Below are 15,656 nucleotides of genomic sequence, written 5' to 3' on the forward strand. Positions count from 1 at the left end.
ATCTCAGGAATTTCAGCAGTGGAAAATTGTGTGAGTACCGATTCTAAGAACTATCTTGTTTAACTGGCAGTTCACTGCAGACATGAAGACTTACATGTTTTACTCAGAAGACTACAATAGCAGTTAAGCCATACTTTGATGCCTAAGTCCTTTTATTGCTTTTAGCTTTCAACAAGTAACTCTAGAACCGATAGAATTCTTAACTTTCTTTTCTTTAGGGTTGTATCCCAGTCTGAATAGAGAGTACAGATCATTCTGACTAATGTAGATGTATAACTAATTTTGCAAGATTCTGCATTGAATAACCTCATAATCAAAATGCTACTCAGGAGTATTAATATGATGAAAGGTCACTGATTTCACAAGCTCAAAAATTCCATCAGACAAGCAAGCTGTTGAATAAAAAGCCAAAGGCTTGCCAGGCTTACATTAATACAGTTAAGTAGTTGCTTCTTGTAACTCTCAACCGATTTAACCAATTTATTTGAGCTACTTTTCAGAGGGAGTTTAGAAGGCAAAAGTTTTTTAGCTCTGAGACATTTAAACTGTCTATCATGAAAAGTCCCTTGTTGACCTTGATGGCAAATTTTTTTGAGGTTAAATGAAAGTCGTATTGCACTCTGTTTTTTATAATTGTCCAAAAGAATCAGAGTAGTAGATGAATATCTTATTTTAAAGTACCTAGATTTAAACAAACACAACAAATAGGAATCTTGAACCAAAAATTTGAATCACTGCTTCCCATCTCTACTTCCCTCTTAGAAAGAAATGTACACACACTTTTAAGTGAAACAACACATTCACAATTCAAATTACATCTCCTAGATTTACGTATAGTGTGGCAAAAGAGCAAGTTATTTAGCTTAGAAAATCTATATTTTCTATATGTTTTGCAATTGGATATACTACCTATATAGATCTTGCTCAGCATAAATTGGTAGCTAAAGTTGATAGCTAAATTTACTGAAGTCTTAGGCCACAAGCTGTGAAATTTCACTCAAATATACTAAACTTGTACATAGATTAGTAAAAGAGGGCCCCAGAGCCAATTTGAGCTGGAAGATAAGCAAGGAAGGCTGCTACAATTGTCAGCTGGTGGAGCAACCTTAGAGATAAGAGAAGGAACTGCCCACCTAGAGACAATGAAGAGACCCAGTGAAGAATGAGAAGACACCAGACACAAATGTTACTACTGGTCATAACTGTCATGTGAGGGGTGGGGAATTTAGATTGTAAGGATATAATTGCCCAGAGATTTCTTTATTCAGGGTCCCTCTTCAGAGGCACCCATCTCAAGTTGCTCTGCATGTTGGATAAATAAACCACTTATTTTTGTGGATTGGCAACTCATCTTCTTCAAGCAGGAACCGATGGTCGAGCCCTGTTGACAGTGGCATGATTCCTGGCAAGTGGCATAATTTTCTCCACCCTATATTTAGAAGAAAGTAAAACAGCATTTGTAAATCTCAGTTTTATTTGACTGTTAATTACTGAACTGTTTTATGCCTGGCCTTTGAAAGAGCTAAACAGATTACAATAAATTTGTCTCTGTACTGCAAAAAAAAAATAAGACAGTTTTCTCAGAAAAAAATGCCAATGGGTGCTGCTATTCAACTTCATTTGAGACATGTTATGTGGGCTCCTGGAAATAAGCATAAATAACAATTTGAAGGAAACTCTAATTACCTAGGTTGGTCATTAGTGAATTGATTGTGTCATGCTTTACTTAATTGGTTCTAAAGTTGATATTCATCCTAAGAATAATGCTAATAGTATACAAGGAGAGTGCCCATATTCAAGGGAAGTCGTCTTCCTTGGACTCTGTTACATGACTTTATCTGAGGACATTATGGCAATCACTTTGACAATAAAAGTAGTCTCACTTTTCTAACTTCTTTTCTGAAAGTTACTAGCAACACATTTGCCTCCTCTTCATAGAACTATAGAACAGTTTCAGTTGGAGGGGACCTTAAAAATCATTTAGTTACAACCCCTGTCATGGGCAGGGACACCCTCCACTACACCAAAGCCTCATCCAACCTGGCCTTGAACACTTCCAGGGATGGGGCATCCACAGTTTCTCCGGGCAACCTGCTCCAGTGGTCGTCCTCTGACATTGCTGCTTCCTGGCCAGAAATGGCCAAATCCTGGTGTTCTCTGTCCTTTCAGCCTTGAGGCCGCCCCTAGGGATGGCTACCCACGCTCCCACTGTGCAACAGCTAGAGAGGGGTTAGTTTCCCAACATGGTTATCCTTTGTGCACTACAAGGCACCTCCACCCCATTGAGATCTACTATGACTTCAGGCGCACTGAGAGGGGGTTTCTCCCACTAACACCCCACCTCCTGGTTGCCGTTGACCCCATAGTCAACCTTCTCTGTCTCACTGGCTGTCGGTGTTGTCACTCAGGACAGCCTTGATCTTGATCGCATAGCCCTTGGATGTAAATGCTCCTCGTACCATGACGATGCCTGAGCCCCCTCAGGAGTGTCCTCCAGTGATTTCCTCCATCGTCAGCCATGGTGGAGTGCTTGTGGGGGGTTTCCTGGTGCCCAGCAGGGTATTATGTGTAGGGCTTTTGCCTGTGGCTAAGAGCCATGTGTATACTCCAAAAGGTTATAAAAAAATGAAGCTAAGTTAGGGAATTCATTTAAGTGCTACCTACACATTTGGGATCTCTAAGGTTGAAGTTAGTGAGCACACAGGCTAAGATATGAGTTCTCAGTAAGACATACACACAGATAATAATGTTCATAACTTTGACAGAAAATAAAATACAGGTACAGAAATGTACAAATATGCATATTTTCTTATAGCGTCCCTTAAACGTAGTTTTTGGTAGAACAGGATTTCTACTATGACCAAATAATCATACCTTTAGGCAGTCCTTTATTAAGTATTTAGCAACGCCCAATGTCATCAAACAGGACCTATGCCCTCAGGACTTCCTCTGGCAACAGGGTCCTCCAGAGTCTGGAAGATTAACTATCTACAGTTTGAAGAAACTTAGAGCAAGTACGACTGACTAAAGATAGGAGTCTCTGAGATGGTTGGCAGAGATCAAAATACTGCTGTTAATTCTAGTGTGGTAGGTGGCTTCTTTTGCTGAGAACAAAAGAAAGGTTCCAGAGAGTCATTATCTTGAGAAATTCCACCCAGGATGGGATCATCAAGCTCTTCCTAGCTCTCTCTAGGTACTGGGAAATGCCAGCAGAAGAAGATAGTGTATGGAAGGACATTCCCAACCCATGTTGGGAATGTATTGTAATTCCTGAACTAGGTGTCCATTTGACTCAGAAGCTTTTGAGATTGACTGCCAATCAAGACCATCTATTCCTCTTTATCCAGCAGTTCCTGCCCAACTCATGTTTAGGCATGGCTGGGCAAACTTAACTGCTTAGCCTTCCCAGCTTCAAATCTGCTTCAGCCAGCATGGCTGTGAGTTAGTGGCTTGCCCAAGTGAAACTGGGAGCTATATGTTACAAAACCAACCATGCTGGTCAAGTACCTTCCAGGTGGTGAATGTCTCAAACTCTGTGTCATTTGTTCAACAAGCCAACCAAAGCACTGCAAGAACCACAAGTATTTGAAATATTAAAATTATTATTATGGTACGAAGCATGACTGAGAGCATTGGGTTAGCCAAAGGCAACTAACCAAGCAAAGACTCATGACAGCCTGCCCTACCTACCTTATCAGTGATGCCAGAAATTTGTTCATTGTAGGAAACTTCCATCTTCTCCAATTTGCTTTAACTAACTCTTACTGTAAGTTGGCATGATGGAATAAGGCTTTGAGGAAGGTGAGACCTAATATACTTATATCTAATGAAATAAGGGATAAAGACTGGTAAAGTTAAGGGTACATGTTAACATGCACTGTCCAAACAAGGCATGGGAGATAAAATAAGAAATACAATGAGTACAGCATCGAGATAGTACAAAATCATCTGTTGTGAGATAAGGATCCATTGGTTGAATTTCCTAAAATTAGCAAGTAAGAGGAGTTCTGATACAAAACCAGTCTTTACTGACACTGATTTTACTAACTAAATCAAATGTACAGGAAGAAGAATCAGTGGGGTATGGTGACGAATAAGGATGATGAAACTCTAAGCCTGGATCTTCATAACCAAAACCAGGACTCTAATATTGATGATGAGCTCCAACACTCTGTTTTAAAGCTGTTCCTTTCTGGGTATGCAAAGTGATTCATCTCTCTAGAATACATGAGTACATTCTCCTTTACTTGCAAACCCAAGCAGATCACAGGAAAGACACTAAATTTGTCAACATCTGAAATTAGGATTATGAATAATCGCAGTTGAAAGCATAACTAATTCATCATATTCTACAACATTTTCCAATGTTAGGTGAATTTTACTAATATCCTGCTGTCTATTTCCCAACTAATTGAAATAATTAGTTGGGGTATCCAGTTTTTCTGCTTCTTTGGTAGCATAAGAAAGCTTGTTAACTATGACATCTAATATCAGCAACATTAATAGCAGACATATCTGCTCCAATAGGGCCTATCCACTCCTTCCACTCTCTTTTAGCTCTGGATTTTAGTGTTCCTGAATGCTTCAGGTTGGCCCACCTCATGCATTCCTGTTGGTTTATTTTCAAGGGACCACACTGGAGTATGGTTTTGGAGATGTTCAAAACAGCTAATTGTACCCGGACCTCTTTAAGAGAAGGATTTCTGAGGATTTTAGTAGGTTGATATAATTTAAGCAACTGGTGGCCAAATGAAGAATATTTTTAGTCATAGAGAGATCTTTCATTAATGATGGAAGAATCAAACTCATGATTCTTTTTTCCCAACACCAATGTAGAATCATAGAATCATAGAATGGTTACTATTGGAAGGGACCTCAAAGATCAAGTAGTTCCAACCCCCCTGCCATGGGCAGGAACACCCTCCACTACACCAGGTTACTCAAAGCCTCATCCAGCCTGGCCTTGAACACTTACAGGGATGGTGCAGCCACAACTTCTCTAGGCAACCTGTTCCACTGCCTCACCACCCTCTGAGTGAAAAATTTTTTCCTTATATCTAATCTAAATCTCCCCTCTTTCAGTTTCAAGACATTTCCCCTTGTCCTATCACTACATGCCCTTGTAAAAAGTCCCTCTCCAGCTTTCCTGTAGGCCCCCTTTGAGTACTGGAAGGCTGCAATAAGATCACCCCAGAGCCTTCTCTTCTCCAGGCTGAACAGGCCTATCTCTCTCAGCCTGTCTTCATAGCAGAAGTGTTCCAACCCTCGGATCATCTTCGTGGCCCTCCTCTGGACTCGTTCCAGCAGTTCCATGTCCTTCTTGTGCTGGGGACTCCAGAGCTGAACGCAGTATTCCAGGTGGGGTCTCACGAGAGCAGAGTAGAGGGGTAGAATCACCTCGCTCGACCTGCTGGCCATGCTGCTTTGGATGCAGCCCAGGATATGGCTGGCTTTCTGGGCTGCCAACACACATTGATGGCTCATGTTGAGCTTATCATCAACCGGGAAACTACAGACCAGTCAGCCTTACCTCTGTGCCAGGTAAAATCATGGAACAGATTCTCCTGGTTGCTGTACTAAGGCACATAAAAAATAACCAAGTGGTTGGTGACACCCAACATGGCTTCACTAGGGGCAAGTCGTGCATGACTAATTTAGTGGCCTTCTACGACAAAGCTACAGTGCTGGTTGACGTGGGTAAAGCAACGGATGTCGTTTTCCTGGACTTGTGCAAGGCGTTTGACACTGTCCCACATGACATCCTTGTCTCTAAAATGGAGAGACATGGATTTGACAGATGGACCACTTGGTGGATAATGAACTGGCTGGATGGTCCCACTCCAAGAGTTGTGGTCAATGGTGCGATGTCTACCTGGAGACCAGTGTCAAGCGGTGCTCCTCAGGGGTCTGTTCTGGGTCCAGTGTTGTTCAACATCTTTGTCAGTGACATGGATGACAGCATTGAGTGTACCCTCAATAAGTTTGCCGATGACACCAAGTGGTGTGGTGCCGTGGACTTACTTGAGGGAAGAGATGCCATCCAGAGGGACCTTGATAGGCTGGAGAATTGGGCCAGCGCAAACTGCATGAGCTTCAACAAGTCAAAATGCAAGGTCTTTCACCTGGGTCAGGCCAATCCTAGGCACAGATACAAACTGGGCACAGAGTGGGTTGAGAGTAGCCCTGAAGAGAAGGATTTGGGGGTGTTTATAGATGAGAAGCTCCACATGAGCCGGCAATGCGCTCATGTGGCCCAGAAGGCCAACCGCATCCTGGGATGTATCAAGAGAAGCGTGGTCAACAGGTCAAGAGAGGTGATTCTTTCCCTTTACTCTGCTCTTGTAAGAACCCACCTGAAATACTGCGTCCAGTTCTGGCGTCCCCACCATAGGAGAGACATAGATCTGTTGGAGCGCATTCAGAGGAGGACCACAAAGATGATCCAGGGGCTGGAGCACCTCTGCTACAAGGACAGGTTGCAGGAGCTGAGATTGTTCAGCCTTGAAAGGAGAAGACCTTGGGGCGACCTAGTAGCTGCCTTCCAATACCTGAAGGGAACTTACAGGAAGGCTGGGGAGGGACTTTTTACAAGAGTGTCCACTGATAGGACAAGGGGAAATGGGTTTAAGTTGAAGGAGAACAGATTTAGATTAGCTCTTAGGAAGAAATTCTTCAGTACAAGGGTGGTAAGACTTTGGAATAAATTGCCCAGTGAAGTTGTGGATGCCCCCTCCCTGGAGGTGTTCAAGGCCAGGCTGGACGGAGCCTTGAGTAGCCTGATCTAGTTGAGAGGCGTCCCTACCCATGACAGGGAGGTTGGATTAGATGATCTCTAAGGTCCCTTCCAGCCTATGCCATTCTATGATTCTATGATTCTATGATTTCTAGAGATAGCTTATCTCTAGAAAATAAAACTGTGTTGGATGCTAGTTTCCCCGTCTGGGCCTGATCTTGACCCACACATGTGGCTTGACATCCTCCCTGTTCTTGACCTGACCACATCACTGGCACCCTGACAGTGTCACCCCAACCTTTTTCTCTACCGTCTTTTCTGTCTGGTTTTAAGACGTCATCTTTACGTACCTTTACAAAGACTTTATGTAAGAAAAACTAACAAAAAAACAATCAAAAACACAAAATAAAAAAAAAAATCCAAACAGATTCTTGGGCAAAGATTACATTTTCAGGGATGATATTCTTAAACTGATTCAGGAGTAAACTTGAACTGGCTGAACAACTACAGAGGCATCTAGGCTACAGCTAATACTTTGAAGAAAATTTTTTGTCAGCTTCAATAGTGGTGCCTTTCAGCTGACTACACACTAAACCTGCAATTATGTAATTGAACTGTAATGTTTATTTTTTCTGTAACTACCAGGCTAACAGAGATGCCACTAAACTTCACAGGCATTCTTACTTCCTATAGTTTATAGTTTTTGTGCTACCAAGATATACGGTACGTATAAATCAATGGTATTCAATAACAACAGGATTCTTAATTGATTAGTGGGCCAAAACTACTCACGGACTTTCTGGAAGCTTCAGAAACTGATGTACTTGGAGATTAAAAGATTAAGGCTGGACCAGATACACAGTGTTTCTTATGTGAGTGGATTTGTGCAAGTTTGAAAATTAATATGAATCAATATAAAATACAGCAGTGGAATGTGATCCTCATTACATAGACAGGTGTTTTGCAGAGTATGGATGTGCTGAGCAGACAGGAGAATCTTCCAGGAAAAACGTAGACTTTGGCCTTGGACAGCCCTTGGGAACTCTGAGTCGAGGGTAGGGGACAGCCTTGCTCTGCTGGGGGACTTGGACTGTTCAGCAGCAGTGATAGGGCTGCATCCCAGCTGGAAGGCAGCAGAGGTGTAGTGCCTGAGCAGCGCTGTGGGCATTTGTGGACGCTTCAGAGTCAAACTCTAATAAGCCTAGCAAGTAACCACGAGAATAGCAAAAGGATCATGCAGCACAAGGGAGACACAGCTCTGCCAAACTTCAAGAAAGATGAGAACATTTTAACTTTTCAGCTAAGCTGTTATCTTTAACCCTTTCTCTATTACCTTTCTAGATATTTGAGTATACAACTGCAAGAAAAGATTGCCATTGAAAAAGTTGAACTTACCTATAAAATTTTGTGTCTAATCAAACACGTTATATATTATATCCTCACTGTTTTCTTTATCAATCTTTCCTGTTTCATTTTGTTTGGTTGGTTTTTAAATTATTATTTTTATTTAAATTATTGATGTTTAAAACAAGTCCATTTATCACAGATGCTATTCACCTTCCACAGAGTATGGCTTAAAAAACTTTCAAGTTGTGATCTGCTAGATTATGGCAATTTTACTACAAAGTTCTAGTTTAACTAGATTATAACTGATGAAGAACAGGAGAACACTAAAAAATGTAAGTACAGAACTGACAACCACTTTCATAGATGCAATGGTACTGATAATAGCAAAAAAAATCATAGACCAAACAAGTTTTACTACATTATATGATTGGAAATAAGGTTTTACTGCAGCAAGGCAGCACACCAAATAAATCTACTACAATTTTGGGGAAATATAAAATAGTTGTTTTACTTCTGTTATAGGTGGATATATGACACAAAAAAGATTACATTGGGAACAGCTTTGATTCTATAGCATAAAGGAGCACTAAACCAAAACAAAGTGAATCAGAAAAAGCCGAGTTGAGACCTCATAATGAAGAAAGAAACACCAACCAGGTATGAACATATATAACTACTGAGCAAAGACCTATTCTTCTCATAGCGTAACAGAGAAATTCACCTTGAGACCATATAAATTTTAATTCAGGTAGTTCTTTAAAAAATGTGTGTAATATCTGAAGTCTTCCATCAAACACAGCAAAATATAAAGTTTTGGTCTCCTTCAATAGAGGTTTAGTTCAATGCAATTATTCCCAAGGTCAAATATTCTAGTATCTTTTAAATAGTTTGATGTATTCAGCTTGCACCTCAATCTAAGATTTATTTTTTTTTAATTTAATGACTTGTACAGTTTCTAAAACATAGAATATGAAGACAGAAATCACAAGTAAGTAATGAAAAATATCAAAAACCTGCTGAAGACATAATGTTCAGTGACAAGGAAGGCTAGGAACAGTCACATTCAGTTACAACAGGACTGCGCTCAACCATGACATCCTGTATCTTTCAGAGATCACGGAAATCTAAGTTCTTATTTTCATACAGATGCAAGAGGGAAATAAATATTTTCTTTAGTAGGTACTATGATTACTTATGGAAAATATATTCCGAACATCACTGTTAATGTTGTAGGTGAAAACCTCCACATCTGTTTGGGGAATTAAAAAGCAGTTGTGCATCACAAAAAATAGCTTCCAAACATGCTGAGCAAGTATATCTAGAATAAGAACATGATGATGAAATAGAAAATGATGACTTGCTAACTGACATGTAGTCCTGTGAGGCGGATTTATTTTTGCACTGGAATTGCATACCACAGTACTATTAGATGACACATTAGGAAAACTTTGAGATTGTGTTAGAACAATATATATTTTCCATGTAAAAATTTGAATCCTATTGTGGATCACACTAATAGCCATACTTTAGTCTTTGAAGCTTATTAAGTTTCAGAAGGAGCATCAATATGTCTCAAAATGTCTATCCAACCTCTTTAGTCACAGTGAAGTTCTGATGGTTCCACTTATATTGGGCCTATAAAGGAACTGTAGACTTACATAACCGTGCATTAAAGAGGGAGAGAAATACAGGAAAACACCTCACAGCACAGACACATACATGTACAGCTACAATATTGGATTTATTCTTTTCACTAGTAAGAACATGAACACAGTTAAAAGTGTAACACTATGTGGTATAGAAATATAGAATCATAGAATCATAGAATGGTTAGGGCTGGAAGGGACCTTCAAAGGTCATCTAGTCCAACCCCCCTGCAAGGAACAGGGATATCTCCAACTAGATCAGGTTGCTCAGGGCCTTGTCCAACCTGGCCTTGAACGTCTCCAGGGATGGAGCATCCACCACCTCTCTGGGCAACCTGTTCCAGTGTTCTACCACTCTCATAGTAAAAAATTTTTTCCTAATATCCAACCTGAATCTACCTCCCTCTATTTTAAAACCATTACCCCTTGTCCTATCACAACTGGCCCTCCTGAACAGCCTCTCCCCATCTTTCCTGTAGGCCCCCTTGAGGTACTGGAAGACTGCTATAAGGTCACCCCGGAGCCTCCTCTTCTCCAGGCTGAACAGCCCCAACTCTTTCAGCCTGTCCTCATAGGAAAGGTGCTCCAGCCCTCTTATCATCTTCGTGGCCCTCCTCTGGACCCTCTCCAACTGGTCCATGTCCTTCTTATGTTGGGGACTCCAGAACTGGACGCAGTACTCCAAGTGAGGTCTCACGAGGGCAGAGTAGAGGGGGAGAATCACCTCCCTCGACCTGCTGGCCACACTCCTCTTGATGCAGCCCAGGACGCGGTTGGCCTTCTGGGCCGCAAGAGCACATTGCCGGCTCATATTGAGCTTCTCGTCCCCCAGTACTCCCAAGTCCTTCTCTTCAGGGCTGCTCTCGATCCAATCACCACCCAGTCTGTATTTATGCCTGGGATTGCCACGACCCAGATGTAGGACCTTGCATTTGGCCTGGTTAAACTTCATGAGGTTGGTACGGGCCCACCTCTCCAGCCTGTCAAGGTCCCTCTGGATGGCATCCCTCCCTTCCAGCGTGTCGACGGCACCACACAGCTTGGTGTCATCGGCGAACTTGCTGAGGGTGCACTCCATGCCACTGTCCACGTCACCGACAAAGATGTTGAAGAGGGCCGGGCCCAACACGGACCCCTGAGGGACGCCACTTGTGACCGGTCTCCACTTGGACATTGAGCCGTTGACCACTACTCTCTGAGTGCGGCCATTGAGCCAATTCCTTATCCACCGAGTGGTCCATCCATCAAACCCATGACTCTCTAATTTAGAGAGAAGAATGTCGTGCGGGACAGTGTCAAAAGCTTTGCACAAGTCCAGGTAGATGACATCCATTGGTCGACCCTTGTCCACCGATGCTATCACCCCATTGTAAAAGGCCACCAAGTTGGTCAGGCACGATCTGCCTTTGGTGAAGCCATGTTGGCTGTCACCCACCACCTCCTTGCTCTCCATGTGCCTTAGCATGGTTCCCAGGAGAATCTGCTCCATGACCTTGCCAGGCACAGAGGTGAGGCTGACCGGTCTGTAGTTGCCCGGGTCCTCCTTGTTCCCCTTTTTAAAAATGGGGGTTATGTTCCCTCTCTTCCAGTCATCGGGGACCTCGCCAGACCGCCATGACTTCTCGAATACAATAGCCAGTGGCTTGGCAACTTCATCTGCCGGTTCCTTCAGGACCCGCGGATGGATCTCATCAGGTCCCATGGACTTGTGCACCTTCAAGTTCCTCAGATGTTCTCGAACCTGCTCTTCAAGTACAGTGGGCGGTGGTTCATCCTCACAGTCCCTGCTAGTTCTTTCCACAGCTTGGGTGGTAAGACAAGAGGCTTTACCATTGAAGACTGAGGCAAAAAATTCATTGAGTACCTCAGCCTTCTCTATGTCCCGGGTAACCAGAGCACCAGTATCCTTCCGGAGGGGGCCTACATTCTCTTTGGACTTCCTTTTGTCCCCTACATACCTATAGAAGCATTTCTTGTTGCTTTTTATATCCCTTGCCAAATTCAATTCCTTCAGGGCTTTAGCCTTCCTCACTTGATCCCTGGTCACTCTTACAGCTTCTCTGTATTCCTCCCAGGCTATCTGTCTCCGCTTCCACCCTCTGTAGGCTAACCTCTTCATTTTCAGTTGGTCCAGGAGCTCCTTGCTCATCCACGCCGGCCTCCTGGTCTTTTTGCCCGACTTGTTCTTCGTCGGGATGCACCTCTGCTGAGCTTGGAGAAGGTGCTCCTTGAATGTGGACCAACTTTCCTGGGCCCCTTGTCCCTCCAGGGCCACCTCCCACGGCACTTTGCCCATCAGGTGCTTCAAGAGGCCGAAGTCCGCCTTCTTGAAGTCTAGGGTACAGAGCTTGCTGAATGGTTTCCTTGCTGCCCCATGGATCTTGAACTCCACTGTGTCGTGGTCACTGCAGCCAAGGCTATCCTTAAGTTTCACATCGCCCACCAGTCCCTCCCTGTTGGTGAGCACAAGGTCAAGCATGGCACCCCTCCTTGTCGGCTCCTCTATCATCTGCAGGAGGAAGTTGTCATCCACGCATTCCAGGAACCTCCTGGACTGCCCGTGCCCTGCCGTATTGTCTCTCCAACAGATGTCAGGGTGGTTGAAGTCCCCCATGAGGACCAGGGCTTGTGACCGCGAGGCTGCTCCTATCTGGCTATAAAGCGCCTCATCTGCTCTGTCCTCCTGGCCAGGTGGCCTGTAACAGACTCCTACCGTAACATCCCCTATCCGTCCCCGTCCTCTAATCTTGACCCATAAGCTCTCTGTCAGCTCCTCCTCCGACCCCAGGTGAAGCTCCACGCACTCCAGCCGGTTGCTGACGTAGAGAGCAACACCCCCTCCTCGTCTCCCCTTCCTGTCCTTTCTAAAAAGATTATACCCCTCCATGTTGACACTCCAGTCATAGGAGTCATCCCACCACATCTCCGTGATGCCAATAAGGTCGTAGCCCTGCTCATGTACACACATCTCTAGTTCATCCTGTTTATTTCCCATGCTGCGTGCGTTGGTGTACATACACTTTAGCTGGGCTCCCGACAAAGCCGACTCGCTGGCTGGAGTGACAGGGGTTCTCTTGGGTGGCAGCATAAGTTCATTTGAACATACCTGTGATCCTTCCTCAGCCTCTGGACCCTCGGTGCTGGCACTGGCGCCATGTTGACAGCAGTAGGCTGAACTGTGCTCCCCCTCCCCCAGCAATACTAGTTTAAAGCTCTATGCACAAGTCTGGCAAGCCTTTGTCCAAGCACCTTCTTCCCTTTCTCGGTTAGGTGCACGCCATCTGCCCCTAGCAACCCAGGCTTCTCAAAATTTACCCCATGGTCAAAATACCCAAAGCCCTGGCTGTAGCACCAGTCCCTGAGCCATGAGTTAACCTGCCAGATACGTTTGGCCCTTGCAGGTCCCTGCCCCTCGACTGGAAGCACTGATGAGAACACTATCTGTGCCCCAGAGTCCTTGACTGCTGCACCCAGGGCCCTGAAGTCCCTTTTGATGTTTTTCAGATTGCTGACAGCTGTATCATTGGTACCCACATGAAACACCAGTAGTGGGTAATAGTCTGTGGGCCGTATGAGGCTAGGTAATCTCTTGGTAACATCCCTGATACGAGCACCCGGGAGACAGCATACCTCCCGAGACAGCGCATCGGGTCGGCAGATGGGTGCCTCCGTACCTTTTAGGAGGGAGTCACCCACTACCACCACGCGCCTCTTTTTCTTGGTGGCGCTAGTTACCACCCTTGTTGGTTGAGCTGGCTCGTCTTTCTCCAGTACCTCCCCCGAGGTGTTAGGTTTTACTTCTTCGGTCTGCAGAGTGGCAAAGCGGTTCTGCAGGGGTATCGTGGGGTTCTGGGGAAGCTGCTGCTTCTTCCTGCTGCGCCTGCTGCGCCGTACAACTTCCCATTTGTTGGCATCTTCTGCCTTCTTACTTACCTTATGTGTCAGTGGAGGGGTTTCTGGTTGGTGCACTGGTTGCTGCGGTTCGGGTGCAGACTGCGCCTGGAACCAAGCATCCAGCTCTCTTTCAGCCTCCCTGATGTCCCTCAGCCTCCTGACAGCCTCTTGCAGTTCAGCCATCTGCCGCAGGAGCTCCTCCACCTGGATGCACCTTCTGCAGTCAGGGCTGGTGCCTGCCCCAGAAGTAGGATCCAGGCACTGCCTGCAGCCCAGGGTCTGCACCGCCGCCTCTCCCCTTGGCTGTTCCGTCTGCACGGAGGCATCGACTGCCGCAGGGGGAGCCGGTGCAGACCTCGCGGCTGAAGCTGCAGCCCTTGCTCTAAGGCGGGTGTTGGCCATGTTATCCTGAGGACCAGGAACGGCAAATATGTAAATATTAGGGGATAATCGATAACTCTCAAAACTTTTGATTTGTGTTATTCTTTTACATTTTACTTACTAGTTATCTATAACTCAGATTGTGACTTACTGGGTGAAGTAAGATCATTGGAAGAAGTGATAAAGCTTAAATGTACAAACTAAAATAGATATATCCAGTTTAAACTTCAAAGCAACAAGCTTTTTTCTTAGATATCAAATCCAGGAAACACTTGGATGCTACAAGAGAAATCAGTGTATTAAAAAATCATTAGTAGTAGAATTTAAAAATTTGGAGATAATGCATCTAAGGTAAGAAGATCCAACCAAGGCCAGGTTGGATGAGGCCCTGAGCAACCTGATCTAGTTGGAGATATCCCTGTTCCTTGCAGGGGGGTTGGACTAGATGACCTTTGAAGGTCCCTTCCAGCCCTAATGATTCTATGATTCTATGATTTTCATCACAACTGTCTCCAAAACTCAGCACTGGATGACTGCTTATGTGGTCCCTGCTTACACATACAGGTTGTTAGATCCATACAGATCGTGATCAAAAAACCATAGTTAGGAAATGTGTCTGTAAAACACTAGAATGTACAAGAACTGAAATAAGTTGTAATTAACCAAATTAGAGCATGTTGTTCACAGAGATAACAGCTTCCCAGCAAAAAGGCAACACGTAGTGAAATGTTCAGTTCCTCCTCTGAAACCTGGGAGTGTTTCAAAAATAAATGCAAGACAATTGTTTGAAATGATAAATCAGTTGTCCCAAGCTCTGTTTTTCAGATACAACTGAATTGTTTAAGACGACGTTCCCAAGATAGTTAACCCTTGCTAATTGTGTTCATGATTGTTAAGTATGACAAGTAATATGAACAATTCCTGTTCAAAGAATTGGTATTTAACAAGATTCTGAAGAAAGGAAATGATATTTTGGAAAGAAAATAAGAAACTACAACAGCAAGTTGGTCTTAGGTATTGGTCCTAAAACATCTAAGTTAAAGGAAGAATTAGCTCCCACATAACATAATATGGGATTTATATTGGCTTATGGTTTCATTTCAAGGTTGTTTCAAAACTATTTTAGATTTTCTACATGCAGAGGTACAAAATAAATGAAGAATATGTGAATTTGTTTCATTTCAAAGGAGTTAGAATGAAGATACTTCATTCAGTGGAACTGAAATACCAAATTAATGATATATAACTCAGATAAGAATATATGCTGCACACAGACATATTCCTTTAGGATCAAGTTCTCCTTTCAGGACATTGCACTATAAATGTATATTGCCGGCTCAGCACTTGTTCTGCCAGAAGTTAACTTTGATAAATGTCCACAAATAAAAAGAGTCATAATCTGAGGAAGAGAAATGTAGTACTGATTAAAAACAAACGCTCAGAAAGATGCTTGCATGTGCAAGGAGATTTTTCTGTTCTTGGCTTTTTCCAGGATCTGACCATTCCATCTGACTGTTTCTAAGTTCATGACCATAAACAAGATCCTAAACCTTGATACTTCATGATCAATAGAACCTTTAGTATGTCAATTATAAATTAAATTCTAATAAGTGATCTCAGGGAAAAAGACTATTATCTAAACTATCCTTGTCTAA

The sequence above is a fragment of the Tauraco erythrolophus genome, chromosome Z (assembly GCF_009769465.1).
Source record: "Tauraco erythrolophus isolate bTauEry1 chromosome Z, bTauEry1.pri, whole genome shotgun sequence".
NCBI classification, from domain to species: domain Eukaryota; kingdom Metazoa; phylum Chordata; class Aves; order Musophagiformes; family Musophagidae; genus Tauraco; species Tauraco erythrolophus.